Genomic DNA, 14,871 nt, shown 5'->3' with positions numbered 1-14,871 from the left:
TATAGTAGCTGTGGAATTACCACAAGAATCCAATGAAACTGGTTGGAGCAATCACAATGAACCATTACTGATTAAATGAAACATTTGCAGTTCCACAAAAGAGTAAGACAGTGGGGGGGGGGGGCGTTGTGAGGCACGGGCTGGAACAGGTGGTAGCTTGCCGCGTGGCGAACTGCCAGCTCAATGCTCACCAAAATGGGTACTCAAAAAATGTAAATAAATTCAAATTAAATAAAAATTACATCAAAAAATCTAAAATCTATTTACTCTTTTCAATTTTGACGCCATGTGGTCTCCCTGCTGCCACATTCAGAAGCTCTGCCGCAGTGATTCTAATAGTGATGCCTGTAATCTGCATGCCATACTAAATAACAGTATTATTTCACTTACACAGCACACTCGCAATGCGTGATAGAACAAAGCAAATTGTTTTCCCCCCCTATTGAGGCTCCCTGTAGGCCAGAAATTGCTGTTTTTAGTACAGATTCGCCGCAAATAAATTCGGACCGAACCAATTTTTTTCGGAGAATTCAGGGAATCGTCCGAATCTAATTTTTAAAAAGTTCTCTCATCTCTACTTGTAATATACAAATGGAGACTCTCTCTTCTACAATATCCCCTTTCTCTGTCACAACTGACCTGGGCAACCATTTCCGATATGAATATGTGCAATATACAAGACATTTGTCCTAATAATTTCTTGCTACCACTGCAGGGGAAATGTCAGCTTACCTTCAGCCATTCCTGATGATCACAACTCATCACCAAGGGATTTCAGACCTTCCTGACCTAGGTCTTTATTCAAAGAAGGGGATGTCCAGATAAAACAAACGTTTACATTTCTAATACAATCGTACAAACACATAAGCAGTAAAACATAATACCAGGGAATGCTTCAACACAATATAAATATAGTGACGTACTTACTGTAACTGTAATGTTAATACATTTACTTTGGCAAATTATGTTAGGTGCTTGTTTTCTGCAGATTGCTGGATAATACAACGATCTGAACTGGTCAGGCGTGTGTTTAGGAATCACATACAATTTGTTCTAAATGCTTTTAATTCTCTTGCCAAACAGGCAGAAGACAATTAAGAATGTTGTTGGTTTAGAAAATCTTGGCACTCAGATGTAGTAATTCTCAATCCACTTCACCCACATTTGTGGCATCTTACTTCACTAAGAGATGATTCACTTAAATATGAATTTTCCTTCTTTGTTCATATGCGGCATATCTTCTTGTTACTATGAGAAAGATTATTTTTCTTTAGTACTTGGGAAAACAAGCAAACCTATGTGTGCAAAGATAACTGCAATGTGAAATCAAGAGATGAGGGGACTTTGCTACATGTAACCTCCCAATGAACACAGACAGATTATGATAGACTAATACATTGGATCACATTTGTCTGACCGGCATCTTTGAAAAGTTCAAGACGTCGGTTTTGCTGAACCTTTTCAAAATTGTTGGTTCGATTCGGCTTGGTTTAACGCAAACCGGCTCTTACATAAGCCCCAAACATGTTTCTAACACTGACTAACAGCTGTCAAGCCCTCTCTAACACTGCTAAGTATGTATTCAAGCAGTTAGTAAGTATTTTTAAGGCTCAGTTATGACAACATGTGGTAACTTATGGAAACTAACAGCTTCTTGAATGCGCTGGTGGATTTTTGAGGCTTATTCACACTAAAATAAAGTAGCATCAAGTATCCCTGGTTGTCGGTAGATGTCTGCCAGTATTAAAATGTACACAGAGGTACTGAAAACCTCAGTGGCTTTCCAGGCGTTTCCAAAATTATCCCTTTTTGGGAGTAGCAACAGATTTTTAGTCTGCCAAGCAATGAAGATGGCATTGATTTCTCCAGCCGTTCAAAGTGGTGGACTGGTGTTCAGGTGGTGGTGGACTGGTGTTCCTAGTAGTAGTCAACGTACAGCAGGGGTGATTGTAATAGTGCCTAATCAGTGGCATCTGGCACAGGAGGTTCAAAGTTCTCAATGATCATAGAAGCAGAGGATCACCTGGACGGCATGACATGCTAGTCGTTGCTCTGTCTTTTTTCGCCCTCCTTCCCCATCCCCCTCTGCTGTCTGCTTCAGCTCTCTGGCTTTGCACAAGCCTGCTGAGTGGCATCTGAGTCCTGTGGAGTCAAGTGTGGTAGAGGGTGTGATGCAAAGGGCAGATGGAATTATCCTAGGGGCAGATGGCATTAACCTCTTGTATTCGTGACGCCGGGGCATGGTTTATCCTCAATACCACCCGAAGGTATACCACTAGATCCTGGGCTAGGCAAGGGGGCAATAATGACTCCAACGCCAAGTTACGGATAACAATAGATTTATTGAGGGTAGACAGATGGTAAAGTCAATACAGTTCAGCCAGGGCCCACGAAGGTGACCATAGACCTTAAGGGCTTGCTGGGACTTGTAGTAGATATGGTCAATTTAATGCAGGCCACGTTGACTTGACAAATGGTGACTGTGACAGACTTGACTGATGACTGACAATACTGAGACTGTGGCTTACTTGTAGCTGCTTGTGGCTGCAGACTGGACTTGAGGCCTCCAATGACTCTGGATACTCTCTAGGACTCGACTTGACCTCAGCATAGACTTGTAAGGAAAGAGAGAGAGCTAGCTCCACCCAGGGCTTATATGGGGGAGACTAGCAGGGAGCCCATAACAATCACATGGGCAACAATCACATGACAAGTCACGTGGTAAACAGTCTTAAAGTGAAAACGCTTTCTGAACACATTACATGGTATAATACTAGAGATGAGCGAATCGAATCTGACCAAGTCAAATTCGTTCCGAATTTCATGAAAAAATTTATTCAGACCGAATCTGAACTTCGACTCAATTCTAAATAACGATCCTGTATAATGGCCCTGATTTTTAAAGAGTGGAGTGTAGGTTTCTTTGTAGGTTTTCATTCCCTAAAATTTATTTTCCATGGTATTTACTAAGGTTTCCCTACATTTTTCACTTTCCCTACACTTTGCTTTTTTTTTATACATGCTCTGATCTGTAGGGTTTTTCTCAGCTCATTTTATGTGGAAACCTTAGTAAATATGTTGGGTTTTTGTGAAAATGTCGGGACAGCAACCCCTTTTGGAGACCACGCCCCCTTTCCCAGCGGCCATGCCCCTTTTTGGGTTTTCTTAGCAAAATGGAGAGTTAGTCGGGTTTTTTTCAATTCTGCCGCAAATTCTGGTGCAAAATCAGGCGCAGACAGAATTTCTGGCGCAATGTGACAGAATCTGGTGCACAACCCGACAAAACATATCGGGTTTGCAATAGTAGATGAGGGCCAATGTATAGTTGCGAGCGGCTTTCTCCTGTGCTCGCAACTCTGCAATAGATAGGATGATGACAGTGGGTGTCAGGAGTGATACTTGCTGCAATGTGTCCTCGACTGCAGGTACTACTACTTCCAACATGGAGCACACTCTGTTCCATGCTGGGAGCTGTAGCACCTGCATTAATAGACAAATCGCAGCGAGTGTCACTTCTGACACCCGATGTGGTAGTCCTGTATAATGTATAGATGCGGGTAGCTGACCGATCTTCTCTTGTCCCACTGTAGTATGAGTATATGCCGTATATATATACCTATTATTCATATTTCCCGCAGAGAGCTGTGAGTGGCTGGAACCATCTGGCCAATCACAGCTCTCTACGGGAAATATGAATGGGTATATATATACGGGAGTGCAGGGGACCATAGAAGAGCGGCCGGCCGCATCTATTCATTATACAGGTGGATCGCAACGTGTGTCAGAAGTGACACAGTGATCTGTCAATTAGTACAAGTACTACTACTCCCATCAGGGAACAGTGTGTTCCATGCTGATAGTAGTAGTACTACCTAAAAAAAAAAAAGTTATAAACACACACTACATTTTTATTATTGCCGGTTACATTTTTTAGTGCCCTCCCTGCCCAAATAAATTGATCCCTGTATAAAAATGAATTTAAATTTTGTTATAATAAAGATACATTTTGTTAAATAAAATTTTTTCCACCACTACTGTATCTTTTAAAATATTTTTTTTAATGGTACCCTACGAAAAAAAAAAAAAATAGTATCTCCATCACTTTTTGGGAATGCTAAAGTTCATATTTTCTCCGTTATTGCCTCCTAAATGGACCAATCTAATGACGGATGCAAAGGGATGCCATTTAGTGGCATCCATTTGCATCAGTTTTTCATACGTTGATATCAGCCATCGACAGACTCCCGCAGCCGGGACTACTACTACTCCCATCATAAAACAGATTTCTTTCCATGATGGAAGTAGTAGTTCCCTGGCTGCGGGAGTCTGCCGGTGGCTGGGGAGGCTACATTAGTGTTTGTACTAATACCCCCATCATGGAACAGACTCTGTTCCATGATGGGGGTTGTTGTACAGGGGCTGAGGGATTGATCGCACTGGGTCTCACTTCTGGCATGTTCCACTCCCCTGCAATGTACGATGTATTTTTACTTTCATCTTTTAATTCCTCATCTGCGATCTGTCTATTAGCACAGGTACTATTACTTCCATCATCAAACAGTCTGTTCCATGCTGGGAGTAGTAGTACTACCTAAAAAATTTAAAAAAATTGAGATAAAAAAGTGAAGCACAGACACTTTATTAAACAAATTATTAACCCCTTAAGGACTCAGGGTTTTTCCGTTTTTGCACTTTCGTTTTTTCCTCCTTACCTTTTAAAAATCATAACCCTTTCAATTTTCCACCTAAAAATCCATATTATGGCTTATTTTTTGCATCGCCAATTCTACTTTGCAGTGACATTAGTCATTTTACCCAAAAATGCACGGTGAAACAGAAGAAAAAATCATTGTGCAACAAAATCGAAAAAAAAAACGCCATTTTGTAACTTTTGGGGGCTTCCCTTTCTACTCAGTGCATATTTCGGTAAAAATTACACCTTATCATTATTCTGTAGGTCCATACGGTTAAAATGATACCCTACTTTTAAAGGTTTGATTTTGTCGCACTTCTGGAAAAAATCATAACTACATGCAGGAAAATTCATACGTTTAAAAATGTCATCTTCTGACCCCTATAACTTTTTTATTTTTCCATGTACAGGGGGGTATGAGGACTCATTTTTTGCGCCGTGCTCTGAAGTTTTTATCGGTATGATTTTTGTTTTGATCGGACTTTTTGATCACTTTTTATTCATTTTTTTAATGGTATAAAAAGTGACCAAAATACGCTTTTTTGGACTTTGGAATTTTTTTGCGCGTACGCCATTGACCGTGCGGTTTAATTAATGATATATTTTTATAGTTCGGACATTTACGCACGCGGCGATACCACATATGTTTATTTTATTATTTTTTTACACTGTTTTATTTTTTTTATGGGAAAAGGGGGGTGATTCAAACTTTTATTAGGGAAGGGGTTAAATGACCTTTATTAACACTTTTTTTTTACATTTTTTTTGCAGTGTTATAGGTCCCATAGGGACCTATAACACTGCACACACTGATCTTCTACACAGATCACAGGCGTGTATTAACACGCCTGTGATCAGTGTTATCGGTGCTTGACTGCTCCTGCCTGGATCTCAGGCACGGAGCAGTCATTCGTCGATCGGACACCGAGGAGGCAGGTAAGGGCCCTCCCGGTGTCCGGTCAGCTGTTCAGGACGCCGCGATTTCACCGCGGCCGTCCCGAACAGCCCGACTGAGCAGCCTGGTCACTTTCAGTTTCACTTTAGAAGCGACGGTCAGCTTTGACCGCCGCTTCTAAAGGGTTAATACCGCACATCGGCGCGATCGGCGATGTGTGGTATTAGCCGCGGGTCCCGGCCGTTGATGATTGCAGGGACCGACGCGATATGATGCAGGATCGCGGCGCGATCCCGCTTCATATCGCGGGAGCCGGCGCAGGACGTAAATATACGTCCTGCGTCGTTAAGGGGTTAAAATACATTACTAATAAAAAATCGCCAAGAATGTATTCGGATACAATCTATTTTTTTTTTTTTATTATTTTTTATTTTTTTTCCAAAATTCGCTCATCACTGGTAGGCTTCTTTAACTTTGAAACTTGCCATCCCAGGCTCACCTGTCGGACTGCTTCCGAGGCTGGGACATGTAGCGGGGTCCACGGGACTGTTCCCCCTATAATGGACTCACTCGGGTGTTCCGGTTCACCCTGGACAAAGTAGACTCTGTAATGGTGGGGCTGATGGTGACCACCATTTGTACTACAGTGGCTTGGACCACTGGGGGAACAGCAGTCGTACCTGTTGGGCTGGCCAAACCTCCTCTTGCGGAAGTAGGCAGAGACACTTCAGTTGGTGCCTGCTGGTTAGGACAAACCTCCTTGACCACAGAAGTAGGCCTGGGCACATTAACAGATGACTTTGGCAGGTACTTCGGAGCCATGTTAGGCACCTCGGGACTGTAGACCTCCTCCTCCTCCAGGACGGTACCTCTGACTCTAGGTAACAACAACCCAAAGGGATCGGCGTCCCAGTAGTCCGATGGAAAGTATGCAAACGGAATCTGGGTTGGATTCTTCAGACAGGTCACCACAGCCGCCCACTCTCCTCTCAAGCTTAGTACAGGAGTATACTCCACGTTCTCCCCGCTCTCTAGAGAATGCAGGGGTGGGGGGAAGATAGTCTCTCTGCACTGCCCTATGATTGACCAAGATGGTCCCACCATGACGACAGTCCATGAGGGTGCCAAACTCTCGCACTTTCTCAAATTTTATGACCGTGACTCTGCGACGTTCCAGGGGTGGCTCGCCCTCTTGGGTTGATGTTCTAGCTTCCTAATGTACAGGGTCTCCAATGCTTTTGTGTCCTGCTGATGCGCTTGTCACACCTCATACGGCAGTAGCTTCGGCCCATATCTTTCCATTCTCTTTGGCCTCCGCCCCTCTACAATCTCGGCCACCTAAGCTTGTCTTCTAGCCCTCTCGGACTGGGTCAGTGAGACTGAAGGTGCTCCCTCATATATTGTATTAGTCCAGGCTCATCGCCAAACAACCACTTTGGTAAAGGTGTGGACCAGGGACGTGCTGCAGACTTCTGAGCCTGGGATTCTACTCTGAGCTAGGGTTAAAAGGAGGGGTAGAGAAAGCGGGCTCAGCCGGGGTACTCACTTCTGACTCCTCTGTGTAAATTTCGGCCCAGGACCCCCAGGTCCGGTGGTGTGGGAACAGCCTCAACGGCGATGATGCATGAGAAGATGCCGGCGTTCCCTCTGCCGGGTCGGTGCCCAGTATTCATTGTCCTCGGGCAGTGGGACTTGGTAGCAAGCCTCTTCGGCCCCGATGGAGATCTTCTGGAGACGGTCAGCTAACTCTTGAAACAGGTGTGCCGCGGCCGCAGTGACTTTCCGGGCCTCAGGCACCATCTTGGGACTCTCTGCCCATGTGCTTGCCTGTTCTGCCATGTTGCTCCACCTGCTGACTTCCGGCAAACTGGGAGGATCTGGCAGCCCTGCTCCTTTTATGCAGTGCTTCGGGAAAATGGCCGCCAGCCGTAAGTGCGTCAGCGGTGCAGCGCTGATCTTTACAGTTCCACTTCATCATCGATACAGCAACATGGTTTCCCTGCCCAGGGGTGGGATGCTGACCAGTGCGGGACATTTTTACGTGCTTCTCTGGCACATCTTGAACCCTTGCAGGTATAGACAATACTTTGACAACGTAACATAGCTTCTGATCTGATCTTGCACATAGTGGACACAGTAATGTTTCACACTGGCGGACAACAGTCTTTTCTTCACCTCCCATTCTATTTCTAGCTTCCTAATGTACAGGGTCTCCAATGCTTTTGTGTCCTGCTGCTGCGCTTGTCACACCTCATACGGCAGCAGCTTCGGCCCATATCTTTCCATTCTCTTTGGCCTCCGCCCCTCTACAATCTCGGCCACCTAAGCTTGTCTTCTAGCCCTCTCGGACTGGGTCAGTGGGACTGAAGGTGCTCCCTCATATATTGTATTAGTCCAGACTCATCGCCAAACAACCACTTTGGTAAAGGTGGGGACCAGGGACGTGCTGCAGACTTCTGGGCCTGGGATTTTACTCTGGGCTAGGGTTAAAAGGAGGGGTAGAGAAAGTGGGCTCAGCCGGGGTACTCACTTCTGACTCCTCTGTGTGAATTTCGGCCCAGGACCCCCAGGTCCGGTGGTGTGGGAACAGCCTCAACAGCGATGATGCATGAGAAGATGCCGGCGTTCCCTCTGCCGGGTCGGTGCCCAGTATTCATTGTCCTCGGGCAGTGGGACTTGGTAGCAGGCCTCTTCGGTCCCCGATGGAGATCTTCTGGAGATGGTCAGCTAACTCTTGAAACAGGTGTGCCGCGGCCGCAGTGACTTTCCGGGCCTCAGGCACCATCTTGGGACTCTCTGCCCGTGTGCTTGCCTGTTCTGCCATGTTTCTCCACCTGCTGACTTCCGGCAAACTGGGAGGATCTGGCAGCCCTGCTCCTTTTATGCAGTGCTTCGGGAAAATGGCCGCCAGCCGTAAGTGCGTCAGCGGTGCAGCGCTGATCTTTACAGTTCCACTTCATCATCGATACAGCAACATGGTTTCCCTGCCCAGGGGTGGGATGCTGACCAGTGCGGGACATTTTTACGTGCTTCTCTGGCACATCTTGAACCCTTGCAGGTATAGACAATACTTTGACAACGTAACATAGCTTCTGATCTTGCACATAGTGGACACAGTAACGTTTCACACTGGCGGACAACGGTCTTTTCTTCACCTCCCATTCTATTTCACAAGCGCCTCGGGTATAACACTTTCCACTGATAAAGTCCCGTACACTTTCTGGCGCAACTTTTATTCTCATTGGCATGCGACTTTCTGACAATACTGGACACAGTTCAGACTGGGGGGGAGGACTTCTCGCATAAGGTGCACACCCGTATCCTGTTCGAAGGATGCCAAAAGTTGTGGTAGAGGGTGTGATTCAAAGAGCAGATGGAATTACCCTAGGGGCAGATGGCATTAACCCCTTGTATTTGTGACGCCAGGGTGTGGTTTATTCTCGATACCACCTGAAGGTATACCGCTAGATCCTGGGCTAGGCACTTGGGCAATAATGTCTTCGACGCCAAGTTACGGATAACGGTAGCTTTACTGAGGGTAGACAGATGGTAAAGTCTATACAGGTCAGCCAGGGCCCACGGAGGTGACCCGTGACTGAGAGACCTTAAGGGCTTGCTGGGACTTGTAGTAGATATGGTCAATTTAATGCAGGCCACATTTTACAAATGGTGACTGTGACTTACTTGACTTGACTGATGACTGACAATACTGAGATTGTGGCTTACTTGTAGCGGCTTGTGGCTGCAGGCTGGACTTGAGGCCTCCAATGACTCTGGACACTCTCTAGGACTCGACTTGACCTCAGCAAAGAATTGTAAGGAAAGAGAGCTAGGTCCACCCAGGGCTTATATGGGGGAGACTAGCAGGGAGCCCCTAGGTCACCCCTGGTATCACCTGGTCACTGGTAACAATCAGTCTTAAAGTCACAATGCTTTCTGAACACATTACATGGTATAATACATTAGAAACATACTTACATGGGGGGACAGATGCAAGGGGGCCCAGGGGACACTGTAGGGAGGCTGCCTGACAGGGAAGCAGGAGTACAGGGTAACTCCTCCTGTACTGGGCCACCACACAAGCAATGTGGCCTCTCCCTGTGGTGACATGGCGAGGAGAGTCCAGGCCATGAAGGGGTCCCCTCTGCTGCAGCAGTCTAGGTGACAGTTGGCCATTATGAGAGGTAGAATGGCAGGGTTCCTGGCTATGCAAACTGTGGAAAGTCTGCTCCGGCCAGCAGCTTGGGGGTTAAGTTCTCAGCTGCAGGCTTTGGGGCCGTGTGCACAGGAATATTCGTCCACCTGGCCAGATACCTGTAAGTCACTGATAAACGCTGATTTAACCCCTTAAGGACCAAGGGTGTACAGGTATGCCTTTGCTCCCTGATACTTAAGGACCAAGGGCGTACCTGTACGCCCGTGGGAATTTCAGTCCCGCCGTGCGCCGGGCGGGGACCGGAATGGGGTGACTGTTGATATCTATCAGCAGACACCCCGCGCAAATGCCCAGGGGGGTCATCAGACCCCCCATGTCGGCGATCGGCGCAAATCGTAAGTGAATTCACACTTGCGATTTGCGTGATTCCGGGTCATTACGGGTCTATGGTGACCCGGAATATAAGGGGGATCGCGGGTGTCTAAGACACCCACAATCCCCCTGAAGAGATAGGAGTGAGGTGGCAGGGGTGCCACCCATCCTATCCCTGCTATTGGTGGTCTAGACATGACCACCAATAGCAGATCGGGGGCGGGGGGTTTAACTTTCGTTTTCCCCGTTCTGCCCACCCACAATAGGCGGGGTAGAACGGGGAAACGACAGAGGACCGGCGCCAAAGTCCACTTACTGATCTGCGGAGGCTGCGGGCGACGATCGGCGCCGGAGATCGGTGGGCGGCGATGTCGTGCAGCAAGCTCCCTGGATCCGACGGAAGCCGATAAGTTGCCTAGCAACATCTGGAGGGCTGCAGTCCGAGACCACTATATAGTGGTCTCTATATTGTAGTACTCCAGATGTTGCAAAACTACAACTCCCAGCATGCCCAGACAGCTGTTTGGGCATGCTGGGAGTTGTAGTTTTGCAACAGCTGGAGGGCTACAGTTTGAGACCACTATATGGTAGTCTCTGAACTATAGCCCTCCAGATCTTGCAAAACTACAACTCCTAGCATGCCCGCACAACTGTTTGCTGTCTGGGCATGCTGAGATTTGTAGTTTTGCAGCATCTGGAGGGCCACAGTTTGCAGTGGTCTCTATACTGTAGCTCTCCAGATGTTGCAAAACTGCAAATCCCAGCAAGCTGGGAGTTGTAGTTGCGATCCCTCCAGCTTTTGCATAACTACATCTCCCAGCATGCCCTTCAGTGATCAGTACATGCTGGGAGTTGTAGTTTTGCAACAGCTGGAGGCACACTGGTTGGAAAATATTGAGTAATATAACAGAACCTAACTGAAGGTTTTCCAACCAGTGCCTCCAGCTGTTGCAAAAGTAAAACTCCCAGCATGCACGGTCTGTCAGTACATGCTGGGAGTTGTAGTTTTGAAACAGCTGGAGGTTTGCCCCCCCCCCCCCCATGTGAATGTACAGGGTACATTCACACGGGCAGGCTTACAGTAAGTTTTCTGCTTCAAGTATGAAATCACTGTAAACCTCCGCCAGTGTGAATGTACCCTAAATCACTACACTACACTACACTACACTAACACAAAATAAAGGGTAAAACACTACATATACACCCCCTTACACTGTCCCCCCCCCCAAAAAATGTAAACTTATTTTACAGCAGTGTTTCCAAAACGGAGCCTCCAGCTGTTGCAAAACAACAACTCCCAGCATTTTCGGACAGCCACTGACTGTCCAGGCATGCTGGGAGTTTAGCAACAGCTGGAGGCACCCTGTTTGGGAATCACTGGCATAGAATACCCCTATGTCCACCCCTATGCAATCCCTAATTTAGTCCTCAAATGCGCATGGCGCTCTCTCACTTCGAAGCCCTGTCGTATTTCAAGGAAACAGTTTAGGGCCACATATCTCTGTACTGGGGAGAAATTACACTACAAATTTTGGGGGGGCTTTTTCTCCTTTTACCCCTTACGAAAAGGAAAAGTTGGGGTCTACACCAGCTCAGGAGTGAGAGCGCACTATGTACATTTTTTGAAGCCTAAATTGGTGATTTGCACAGGGGTGGCTAATTTTACAGCGGTTCTGACATAAACGCAAAAAAATAAATACCGACATGTGACCCCATTTTGGAAACTACACCACTCACAGAATGTAACAAGGGGTATAGGGAGCATTAACACCCCACAGGTGTTTGACAAATTTATGTTAAAGTTGGATGGGAAAATTAAAAAAATTATTTTTTTTCACTAAAATGCTGGTGTTACCCAACATTTTTCATTTTAACAAGGGAAAATAGGAAAAAAGCCCCCAAAATTTGTAACCCCATTTCTTCTGAGTAAGAAAATCCCCCAAATGTGGATGTAAAGTGCTCGGCGGGCGAACTACAATGCTCAGAACAGAAGGAGCCCCATTGGGATTTTGAAGAGAAAATGTGTCCGGAATTAAAGGCCACGTGTGTTTACAAAGCCCCCATAGTGCCAGAACAATGGACCCCCAACATGTGACCCCATTTTGGAAACTACACCCCTCACGTCATGTAATAAGGGGTGCAGTGAGCATTTACACCCCACAGGTGTCTGACAGATTTTTGGAACAGTGGTCCGTGAAAATGAAAAATTGAATTTTTCATTTACACAGCCCACTGTTCCAAAGATCTGTCAAATGCCAGTGGGGTGTAAATACTCACTGCACCCCTTATTAAATTCTGTGAGGGGTGTAGTTTCCAAAATGGGGTCACATGTGGGGGGTCCACTGTTCTGGCACCACGGGGGCTTTGTAAACGCACATGGCCCCTGACTACCATTCCAAACAATTTTACTCTTCAAAAGCTCAATGGCGCTCCTCCTTTTCTGAGCATTGTAGTTCGACCGCAGGGCACTTGACGTCCAAACATGGGGTATTTCCATACTCAGAAGATATGGGGTTACAAATTTTGGGGGGTATTTTCTTCTATTAACCCTTGCAAAAATGTGAAAAAAATTTTTTTTACATATGCAAAAGTCGTGAAACACCTGTGGGGTATTAAGGCTCACTTAATTCCTTGTTATGTTCCTCAAGGGGTCTAGTTTCCAAAATGGTATGCCATGTGTTTTTTTTTTTTTTTTGCTGTTTTGGCACCATAGGGGCTTCCTAAATGCAACATGTCCCCCAAAAACCATTTCAGAAAAACGTACTCTCCAAAATCCTTTTGTCGCTCCTTCGCTTCTGAGCTCTCTACTGCGCCCGCCGAACACTTTACATAGACATATGAGGTATGTGCTTACTCGAGAGAAATTGGGCTACAAATAAAAGTATAAATTTTCTCCTTTTACCCCTTGTAAAAATTCATAAATTGGGTCTACAAGAATATGCAAGTGTAAAAATTGAAGATTGTGAATTTTCTCCTTCACTTTGCTGCTATTCCTGTGAAACACCTAAAGGTTTAAAACGCTGACTGAATGTCATTTTAAATACTTTGGGGGGTGCAGTTTTTATAATGGGGTCTTTTATGGGGTAATTCTAATATGAAGACCCTTCAAATCCACTTCAAACCTGAACTGGTCCCTGAAAAATAGTGAGTTTGAAAATTTTGTGAAAAATTGGAAAATTGCTGCTGAACTTTGAAGCCCTCTGGTGTCTTCCAAAGGTAAAAACTTGCCAATTTTATGATGCAAACATAAAGTAGACATATTGTATATGTGAATAAAAAAAAATTGGGGAATATCCATTTTCCTTACAAGCAGAGAGCTTCAAAGTTAGAAAAATGCAAAATTTACAATTTTTTCATCAAATTTGGGGATTTTTCACCAAGAAAGGATGCAAGTTACCACAAAAATTTTCCACCATGTTAAAGTAGAATATATTGAAAACGATTAAGGAAGTGTGAGATGTACTCAATCTGGTGTGGTGACCGAGAACTTCAGTCTGGGTATAATCTCCTGTATACCCTGATTAAGCAGAAAATTCGTAAAGATAAATGGGGGTGACTGGTTCTCAAGGTCTTGAGTGTGATGGAAATGTGTTGTATGGTTTTGTCTGTGAATATGTAATGATGATAGTGGTGTTTATGAATAATTCAAGAGGGTGATGATGGGTGTTTGTATAAACTTGAGGGTATGTATATATATATAATGAAGGAGGGTGATAGGTGTTCCTGTATAAACTGGAGAATCTGTATATAATGATCGGTGTATATGGGAGAGAGGGAAAAGTATGGGGGAGAAAAGTATCTTGATAGGTGTTTGTGAATGATTGGAGAGGGGGATGGTAAGTGTTACTGTATAAATTGGAGAATATGCATGTATATAATGAATATTTGTGATGATAGGTGTTTCTATATAAACTGCAGGATGTGTGTGTATATATTGATCGGTGTATATGGGAGAGAGAAGTATAGGGGAGAAGGAAATGATTGAAGGAGAAGGGGGATGATGAAAGAGAGATAGAGGATGGTGAAAATAAAAGAAAAGGCTCTTACTTGGATAGATAAAAGCGTAATTTATTTGTAATTTAATAATATAAAACAGGAAAAAACGCTGGGCCCTAGCGCTTATACTTTCCAATGCATATGAAACAGTTAAAATAATTCATAAATGTAATTCATAACAAGGTCAGTAGATGAAAAGCACTAAATAGTTATACAATGTGCAATAGTAGGTAAATGAACCCGGTGCTGCGACCGCAAGGTATAACAGACCAAGTCAATTGCTCTCGGTACGGCGACCGTAGAGATGTGTGAAATAGTCAAGTAGTCCACGGTGCTGCGACCGTATGCCAGAAAGAAGAAACAAAGTCACAATGTAGCGGTACTGCGACCGTATGCCAGAAAGAAGAAACAAAGTCACAATGTAGCGGTGCTGCGACCGTAGTTGGTAGTACAATTCAATGGGACACAGTGTGTCAATGTTGCGAGGGTGCGTGCTGTCTCTAACAGAGTGAGGGAGCCATGGATTGGCAGTGGGCCAAAAGGAGGAAGCTCCAGCGGTTGCAAGGCTGGGTAGTGGAAAGGAAGAAGAAATATCTTGTGGTACTATGTACCTCTCACCCGGTCACTCCTATGGACTTTGTGATGTCGGTCCTCACTCTGGAAACGAAGCCGCTTGTTTGTGGCTGTCTGCGGTCACTGGTGCTCGGCTTCTCCTCGTGGTGGTGAGCGTGTTGGGCGCGTAATAGAATCCTGGCGCGC

The 14,871-nt window shown here is 45.4% G+C and overlaps 1 long non-coding RNA gene across 1 annotated transcript in view; it reads right to left on the bottom strand.

Annotated features, from left to right (window-relative positions):
• Positions 1–801: 801 nt before the first annotated feature.
• LOC130295673 (uncharacterized) overlaps positions 802–14,871 on the bottom strand; it is a 102,876-nt gene continuing 88,806 nt past the window's right edge. Inside the window, exon 3 of the long non-coding RNA XR_008848955.1 lies at positions 802–1,248. This is a non-coding gene — a long non-coding RNA (uncharacterized LOC130295673). The remainder of the gene's footprint in view (positions 1,249–14,871) is intronic.

The sequence above is a fragment of the Hyla sarda genome, chromosome 11 (assembly GCF_029499605.1).
Source record: "Hyla sarda isolate aHylSar1 chromosome 11, aHylSar1.hap1, whole genome shotgun sequence".
Classification (NCBI taxonomy): domain Eukaryota; kingdom Metazoa; phylum Chordata; class Amphibia; order Anura; family Hylidae; genus Hyla; species Hyla sarda.
Note: the sequence above shows the minus strand (reverse complement) of the source record. Positions and strands in the feature narration are given on the sequence as shown.